Source organism: Salmo trutta, chromosome 22, assembly GCF_901001165.1.
Source record: "Salmo trutta chromosome 22, fSalTru1.1, whole genome shotgun sequence".
NCBI classification, from domain to species: domain Eukaryota; kingdom Metazoa; phylum Chordata; class Actinopteri; order Salmoniformes; family Salmonidae; genus Salmo; species Salmo trutta.
Genome location: NC_042978.1, coordinates 1,125,620 through 1,135,019, shown reverse-complemented (window position 1 = coordinate 1,135,019; position 9,400 = coordinate 1,125,620). Strand labels below are relative to the sequence as shown.

At 38.4% G+C, this 9,400-nt stretch overlaps 1 long non-coding RNA gene across 1 annotated transcript; it reads right to left on the bottom strand.

Annotated features, from left to right (window-relative positions):
- Positions 1-1,997: 1,997 nt before the first annotated feature.
- On the bottom strand, positions 1,998-8,833 carry LOC115158972 (uncharacterized). Its single transcript, XR_003868788.1, has 3 exons — positions 8,787-8,833; positions 8,579-8,683; positions 1,998-2,166 (listed from the first exon to the last, which is right to left on the bottom strand). It is a non-coding gene; the product is annotated as an uncharacterized LOC115158972 (long non-coding RNA).
- Positions 8,834-9,400: the final 567 nt, after the last annotated feature.

The following is a 9,400-nucleotide window of genomic DNA, read 5'->3' as shown; positions in this document are numbered from 1 at the left end:
AGGGGCTGAGGAATGTTTTGGCACTTCCTATGGCTTCCACTAGATGTCACCAGCCTTTACAAAGTGTTTTGAGTCTTATACTGTGAGATCTGACCGAATAAGAGACTTGGAACTGTGATGGCCGATTAGACCCCTGGCGCGCAAGTTGATGGTGGGTAATCTCGTTCTGAAACGTTTTAAAAGAGAACCCAATCGTCCGCCTTGAATTTTATTCATGTTCTGGTTAAAAAAGGCACTAATGATTTAAGCTATACAACGTTTGACATGTTTGAACGAACATAAATATATTTTTTCCGTTCATGAAGTGAAGTGAAATCCGGCTGGCTTAGATCATGTGCTAACAACACGGAGGTTTTGGGACATAAATGATGAGCTTTTTTGAACAAAACTACATTCGTTATGGACCTGGGATTCTTTGGAAGTGACATCTGATGAAGAGAATCAAAGGTAATGGATTATTTACATAGTATTTTCGATTTTAGATCTCTCCAACATGGCGGTTAGTCTGTATCGCAATGCGTATTTTTCTGGCGCAGTGCTCAGATTATTGCAAAGTGTGATTTCCCAGTAAGGTTAATTTTAAATCTGGCAAGTCGATTGCGTTCAAGAGATGTAAATCTATCATTCTTTGAATGACAATATAATATTTTACCAATGTTTTCTAATATTAATTCATTATTTTGTTGTCATGACTTGACTGCCGGTATTGGAGGGAAACGATTTCCTGAACATCAACGCCATAGTAAAACGCTGTTTTTAGATATAAATATGAACTTGATAGAACTAAAAATGCATGCATTGTCTAACATAATGTCCTAGGAGTGTCATCTGATGGAGATTGTAAAAGGTTAGTGCATAATTTTAGCTGATTTTATGGTTTTGGTGACGCCTGTCTTTGAATCGACAATGCATTACACACAGCTATTGTCAATGTACTCTCCTAACATAACCTAACTTTATGCTTTCCCCGTAAAACCTTTTTGAAATCGGAAAACGTGGTTAGATTAAGGAGATGTTTATCTTTCAAAGGCTGTAAGTTAGTTGTATGTTTGAGAAATTAGAATTTTGACATTTATTTGGTTTCAAATTTGCCGCTCTTGAAATGCACCTGCTGTTGATAGGGTGCGCCACGGGTGGCACGCTAACGTCCCACATAGCCCCAAGAAGTTAACACTAGAAGCTTATTACTTAAAATGGATCAATTGAAAGTGTGGGTTCACAGCTCCAATCCAGATGTGTTGGTGATTACTGAGACATGGTTAACCTGTTGGCTATAGCCGTTCCGCTAGCGGAACGCCTAGCCAACATCCAATGGAACAGCAGGGTGCGAAATACAAAACATGAAAAATCTAATAATTTCTATTTCACCATTTTAAAATGGTGTAAAATAGTCGTATGTTTGAGAAATTGATATTTTTAGATTTTTGATGTTTTTGTATTTCGCACCCCTTAAAAAAGTGCTTTCTGGACCGTTTTTCGAAATTCCTTCGATTTTTTGGTCAATTACACATGTATACGAACTGTATGAACATACTTTTGTCATATTTTATTGACATTATTATTATTATTTTGCTTGTACATAAGGCATTTGTTTTGAACATTTGCAATATGATTTCATAGGAAGTCGAAGTCAAGTCACTTTTTTTCTTTTTTTTGCCAAATGCCATAAGAAATGTCCAACTGCAACATGAAAGTATTGAATGTGCCAAATCAAGATATTTGTCCATTTGTCATGTACGATCATAGGAAGTCGGTTTCCAAACCCAAAAGTCAGTGAACCATGTCCAAATAGCATTTATACTGCCCAAATGATATATGTTAAGCCATGAATCAACCTAGATGGTATATTTGTCATGTGTGATGAGGGAGAAGTGGGACTCTGTTGTTTATTAATGATTTTTTTTAAACGTCAAAAATGACCATTACCATCACGAATTTGACATGCTCTGTCACGATTCTCTAAAGCAGAACCCAGAAGCAGACCAGGACAAGGTGAGTTGAACGAAGGTGAGTATTTATTTACAGACTCAAATGTGAAAGCAGAATAATCCAGGAGACAGAGTGGGCAGCGGAGGTGAGTTGGTGAGAGTGAATAGGCAGATCCAATGATGTCACAGAAGCCACCGATGACCAGGCAGGGGTGGGGTGAATGTTCCGGGAGAATGACTGTAGACAGAGTAAACGGAGGTGAGTACACGGCAAGCAAAAAAAGTACAGAACAACAAAACTAACTCTAGTAAACTTGAGGCTGATACGCTGACACAAAATACTGTTCATTGCTAACAATCCGGCAGGGAATGGATGTCAGGTCAGAGCTTATGAAGTGGAGAGGTGATGATCAGGACCAGGTGTGCAGATACAGTGCCTTGCGAAAGTATTCGGCCCCCTTGAACTTTTCAACCTTTTGCCACATTTCAGGCTTCAAACATAAAGATATAAAACTGTAATTTTTTGTGAAGAATCAACAACAAGTGGGACACAATCAGGAAGTGGAACGAAATTTATTGGATATTTCAAACTTTAACAAATAAAAAACTGAAAAATTGGGCGTGCAAAATTATTCAGCCCCCTTAAGTTAATACTTTGTAGCGCCACCTTTTGCTGTGATTACAGCTGTAAGTCGCTTGGGGTATGTCTCTATCAGTTTTGCACATCGAGAGACTGACATTTTTGCCCATTCCTCCTTGCAAAACAGCTCGAGCTCAGTGAGGTTGGATGGAGAGCATTTGTGAACAGCAGTTTTCAGTTCTTTCCACAGATTCTCCATTGGATTCAGGTCTGGACTTTGACATGGCCATTCTAACACCTGGATATGTTTATTTGTGAACCATTCCATTGTAGATTTTGCTTTATGTTTTGGATCATTGTCTTGTTGGAAGACAAATCTCCGTCCCAGTCTCAGGTCTTTTGCAGACTCCATCAGGTTTTCTTCCAGAATGGTCCTGTATGGTCCCATGTTTGACAGTGGGGATGGTGTGTTCAGGGTGATGAGCTGTGTTGCTTTTACGCCAAACATAACGTTTTGCATTGTTGCCAAAAAGTTCGATTTTGGTTTCATCTGACCAGAGCACCTTCTTCCACATGTTTGGTGTGTCTCCCAGGTGGCTAGTGGCAAACTTTAAACGACACTTTTTATGGATGTCTTTAACCTCTCTAGGGCAGGTGGCACCAAATCGTCCCACCTACGTAACAGCCAGTTGAATCCTGTGGCACGATTTTCAAATACCTTAGAAATGCTATTACTTCAATTTCTCAAATATATGACTATTTTACAGCTATATAAAGACAAGACTCTCGTTAATCTAACCACACTGTCCGATTTCAAAAAGGCTTTCCAACGAAAGCAAAACATTAGATTATGTCAGCAGAGTACCCAGCCAGAAATAATCAGACACCCATTTTTCAAGCTAGCATATAATGTCACAAAAACCAAAACCACAGCTAAATGCAGCACTAACCTTTGATGATCTTCATCAGATGACACACCTAGGACATTATGTTATACAATACATGCATGTTTTGTTCAACCAAGTTCATATTTATATCAAAAACCAGCTTTTTACATTAGCATGTGACGTTCAGAACTAGCATACCCCCCGCAAACTTACTAAATTACTCACGATAAACGTTCACAAAAAGCATAACAATTATTTTAAGAATTATAGATACAGAACTCCTCTATGCACTCGATATGTCCGATTTTAAAATAGCTTTTCGGTGAATGCACATTTTGCAATATTCTAAGTAGATAGCCCGGCATCACAGGGCTAGCCATTTAGACACCCACCAAGTTTAGCCTTCACCAAAGTCAGATTTACTATTAGAAATGTTTGATTACCTTTCCTGTTCTTCCTCAGAATGCACTCCCAGGACTTCTACTTCAATAACAAATGTTGGTTTGGTCCAAAATAATCCATAGTTATGTTCCAACAGCGGCGTTTTGTTCGTGCGTTCAAGACACTATCCCAATGGTAAATAAGGGTCACGCGCACGACGCATTTCGTGACAAAAGATTTCTAAATATTTCATTACCGTACTTCGAAAGCATGTCAACCGCTGTTTAAAACCAATTTTTATGCCATTTTTCTCGGAAAAAAAGCGATAAAATTCCGACCGGTAATCTGCAATTAGGTAAACAGCCGAAAGAAAATACAGCACGGGGTCGACTCGGGCACGCACCTAATTCCTTTGTCCTCTTATCGGCCACTTGGCAAAGGCGATAATGTGTTTCAGCCTGGGGCTGCCTCGATATCGTTCAGCTTTTTCCCGGGCTCTGAGAGCCTATGGAAGCCGTAGGAAATGTCACGTTACAGCTAAGATCCTCACTCTTCAATAAACAGAGACAAGAAGAACGACTCCTTGTCAGACAGGGCGCTTCCTGTAAGGAATCTTCTCAGGTTTTTGCCTGCCATATGAGTTCTGTTATACTCACAGACACCATTCAAACAGTTTTAGAAACTTTAGGGTGTTTTCTATCCAAAGCCAATAATTATATGCATATTCTAGTTTCTGGGCAGGAGTAATAACCAGATTAAATCGGGTACGTTTTTTATCCGGCCGTGCAAATACTGCTCCTTACCCTAGAGAGGTTAACCACATTGTCCGATTTCAAAAAGGCTTTGCAGCGAAAGCAAAACATTAGCTTATGTTAGGAGAGTACATAAACAAAAATAACCACACAGCCATTTTCCAATCAAGGAGATATGTCACAAAAACCCAAAACACAGATAAATGAAGCACTAACCTTTGACGATCTTCATCAGATGACACTCCTAGGACATCATGTTACACAATACATGTATGTTTTGGCGCGTGATGTTTAGAAAATATTTTCCCACCAAACCTTCCGGTGAATGTGCACATCAATTTACAAAAATACTCATCATAAACGTTGACATACTACATAACAATTATTTTTTAGAGTTATAGATACTGTACTCCTTTATGCAACTGCTGTGTCTGATTTTAAAATAGCTTTTCAGCGAAAGCACATTTTTTCAATATTCTGAGTACATAGCTCTCCATCGAAGCAAGCTATACAGACACGTGCCAAGTTCTGGGGTCACCTTAACTCAGACTTAGTATTATAAATATTCTCTTACCTTTGCTGATCTTCATCAGAATGCACTCCCAGGACTGCTACTTCCACAAGAAATGTTGTTTTTGTTCAAAATAATCCATATTTATGTCCAAATACCTCTGTTTTGTTCATGCGTTCAGGTCACTATCCATAGGCATAACGCGCGAGTGCAATTAGAGACACAAAAATTCTAAATGTTCCATTACCGTTCTTAGAAGCATGTCAAACATTGTTTACGATCAATCTTTATGGTATTTTAAATGTAAAATTGCGATAATATTCCAACCGGACAATAGCATATTCATTCAAGAAGAAAAAGAAGGAACAGCCCGCTCACGGGATCGCGCATCTTCAATCCCTTGGTGCTCAGGCAATCCACTCATTGACTGAGCTCCTTTTCTCTGCCCGGTTACAGGAGACGGATGAAAAAAACTTTCTGAATGCGTTTGGCAGCCAATTGAAGCCTTAGGAAGTGGAACGTGACCCCTCAGACACTGTAGTTTCGATAGGGATTAGAAAGAAGAACTACAATTCTCAGATCTGCAATTCCTGGTTGAATTTCTCTCAGGTTTTTGCCTGCCATATGAGTTCTGTTAAAATCCAAATCATATTGCAAATGGACAAAACATATGCCTTATGTACAAGCAAAAAAATGTATGTCAATAAAATATGACTAAGTATGTTCATACATTTCTTATACATGTGTAATTGACAAATAAATCAAAAGAATTTTGAAAAACAGTCCAGAAAGCGCTTTTTTAAGGGGGTGATAAGTTTTCAATTTTTTTTTCAAAATTTGACTCGGGTCTTGACTTGTGTTACATTTGCAATAAGAAAATTCATGGTGGAGCGCGGCCGCCATCTATTGGATATTTGCTGTGATTTGGCACATTCAATACTTTCATACATGTATAATTGACAAATGGCATTTGGCAAAAAAAGGAAAAAGTCCTTTTTGACTTCGACTTCCTATGAAATCATATTGCAAATGGACAAAACATATGCCTTATGTACAAGCAAAAACAAACAACAAAATTATGTCAATAATATGTCAAAAGTATGTTCATACAGTTCTTATACACGTGTAATTGACCCCCAAAAAATAGAAAGAATTTCAAAAAACGGTCCAGAAAGCACTTTTTTAGGGGGTGATAAGTTTTCCAAAAAAATTCACATTTTCAAAATTTGACTCTTGGGACTTGACTTGTGTTACATTTGCAATATGAAAAAGTTACGGTGGAGCGCACTCGCCATCTATTGGATTTTTGAGGTGTGACACTTGCCATTTGCCATGTGCCATTTGCAATATAATTTGGATGAAACGGCGTCCAAATCAGTGGTATTGTACATCGTGTGTATTATCCGTACAGTGCCAATATGTTCCCATTCATTTTTGTCCATTTCATGGGGGTCTTCCCTTACATAAGGTTTAGGTCTTAGAGAATGTTTTGAACCAAATGCAATGCTTTTAGTTTTAGATGTATTTAAGACCAGTTTATTAGTAATCACCCAATCTGATACTGATTGTAACCCCTATTTAGAATTTCTGTGAGCGCACTGGCTTTGGATGCTGACATGTATGTGGAATCATTTGCATACATAGTCATTCTAGCTTTGTGTAAGACCAGTGGCAAATCATTTGTAAAAATAGAGAACAGTAATGGCCCAAGGCAGTGGTTCCCAAACATTTTATAGTCCCGTATCCCTTCAAACATTCAACCTCCAGCTGCGTACCCCCTCTAGCACCAGGGTCAGTGCACTCTCAAGTGTGTTTTTTTACCATCATTGTAAACCTGCCACACACACACACACTATATGACACATTTATTAAACAATAGAATGAGTGTGAGTTTGTCACAACCTGACTCATGGGAAGTGACAAAGAGCTCTTATAGGACCAGGGCACAAATAATAATATCATAATAATCAATCATTTTGCTCTTTTTTTCCATCTTACATATAAAACCTTATTTGTTCATTGAAAATTGTGAATAACTCACCACAGCTTAATGAGAAGGTTGTGCTTGAAAGGATGCTCATAACTCTGCAATGTTGGGTAGTATTGGAGATAGTCTGTGCCTGTATTTAGTTTTCATGCTAGTGAGGGCCGAGAATTCACTCTCACAAAGGTACGTGGTTGCAAAAGGCATCAGTATCTTAACTTCTTTGGGCTAGGGGGCAGTATTTTCACATCCGGATAAAAAACGTACCCGATTTAATCTGGTTACGACTCCTGCCCAGTAACTAGAATATGCGTATAATTATTGGCTTTGGATAGAAAACACCCTAAAGTTTCTAAAACTGTTTGAATGGTGTCTGTGAGTATAACAGAACTCCTATGGCAGGCAAAAACCTGAGAAGATTTCAATCAGGAAGTGGCCTGTCTGACAAGGTGTTGTTCTTGCTTCTGTTTATTGAAGAGTCAGGATCTTAGCTGTAATGTGACACTTCCTAGGGCTCCAATAGGCTCTCAGAACACGGGAAAAACCTGAACGATGACGAGGCAGCCTCAGGCTGAAACACATTATCGCCTTTTCCAAGTGGCCCATCAGAGGACAATGGAATTAGGCGCGTGCCCGATTCGACCCCGTGCAGTATTTTCCGGTCGGAATATTATCGCTTTTTTACGAGAATAATGGCATTAAAAATTGATTTTAAACAGCGGTTGACATGCTTCGAAGTACGGTAATGAAATATTTAGAAATCTTTTGTCACGTTATGCGCCATGCGCACGACCGTTATTTACCATTCTGATAGTGTCTAGAACGCACGAACAAAACGTCGCTGATGGAACATAACGATGGATTATTTGGGACCAAACCTACATTTGTTATTGAAGTAGAAGTCCTGGGAGTGCATTCTGACGAAGAACAGGAAAGGTAAGACCATTTTTCTTATAGGAAATATGATTTTGGTGAAGGCTAAACTTGCCGGGTGTCTAAATAGCTAGCCCGTGATGGCTGGGCTATGTACTCAGAATATTGCAAAATGTGCTTCATCCGAAAACTATTTTAAAATCGGACATATCGAGTGCATAGAGGAGTAATGTATCTATAATTCTTAAAATAATTGTTATGCTTTTTGTGAACGTTTATCGTGAGTAATTTAGTAAATTGTTAGTAAATTCCCCGGAAGTTTGCGGGGGGTATGCTTTTTCTGAACGTCACATGCTAATGTAAAAAGCTGGTTTTTGATATAAATATGAACTTGATTGAACAGACATGCATGTATTGTATAACATCATGTCCTAGGTGTGTCATCTGATGAAGATCATCAAAGGTTAGTGCTGCATTTAGCTGTGGTTTTGGTTTTTGTGACATTATATGCTAGCTTGAAAAATGGGTGTCTGATTATTTCTGGCTGGGTACTCTGCTGACATAATCTAATGTTTTGCTTTCGTTGTAAAGCCTTTTTGAAATCAGACAGTGTGGTTAGATTAACGCGAGTCTTGTCTTTAAAATGGTGTAAAATAGTCATATGTTTGAGAGGTTAAAATACCTTGGCTTTTTTGACACGGGCTGTCCTGATGAATCGCGGAAACCTTGGGCTCTAGACTTTTTTCACCAGGCCTTCCAGATTCTGCAGGGCATGTCTCGTTGGAGTCTGAAAAAACATTATTAGTCATTGTTTTAACATATTCAATCATAAAAATGTATAAATTATAATAAAATATGTATTACTAATAACATATGTATTGGCTTCATACCTTGTCCATATAGCGCCGTTTTTTGAAGCAGTAACTTTTCGGGCCGGGGTGATTCTGCACAATGCACTTGCGCACAAGTTGTGCATTGCTTGTTTGAGTCTGAAATATGGAGCTTGGTTCCTGGGGGAGTTAGTGTAAAGCCGTTCGAACAGAACGGGAAAATAGCATCTATGTCATCGTTCAGAGTACATGAAGCATCCGTGATCCTTCTTTGTGGTCTGTCAGCTGTAAACACAAAAATAGTTTTTAATATAGGGTTCACACTTTTTTGTTTTTAATGTATAAATATTCCTATGGATTTTATTATTGGACTTACGTCGACAATAGTGTGATGGGGACTGGCTGCACGCGTTTTACTCCACTGAAGCCCCGTCTAACGAAGGCTGTTCCCAATCATCTATTCCCCTCAGCATCTGTGTAAAGGATTGAGACCCTACATACGTTAAACAAATATTAACATATATTTATGCTATATATACACATTTTTTTAATATACGAATACGGGCATTTGACATATTACCTAAAAAAAAATCTTTGTCCATCCGTTTTAGAATATCGCCATCAAATTTTTAATATCCATACAATTCCCTGAAAATACCTTCCAAATCTAATAT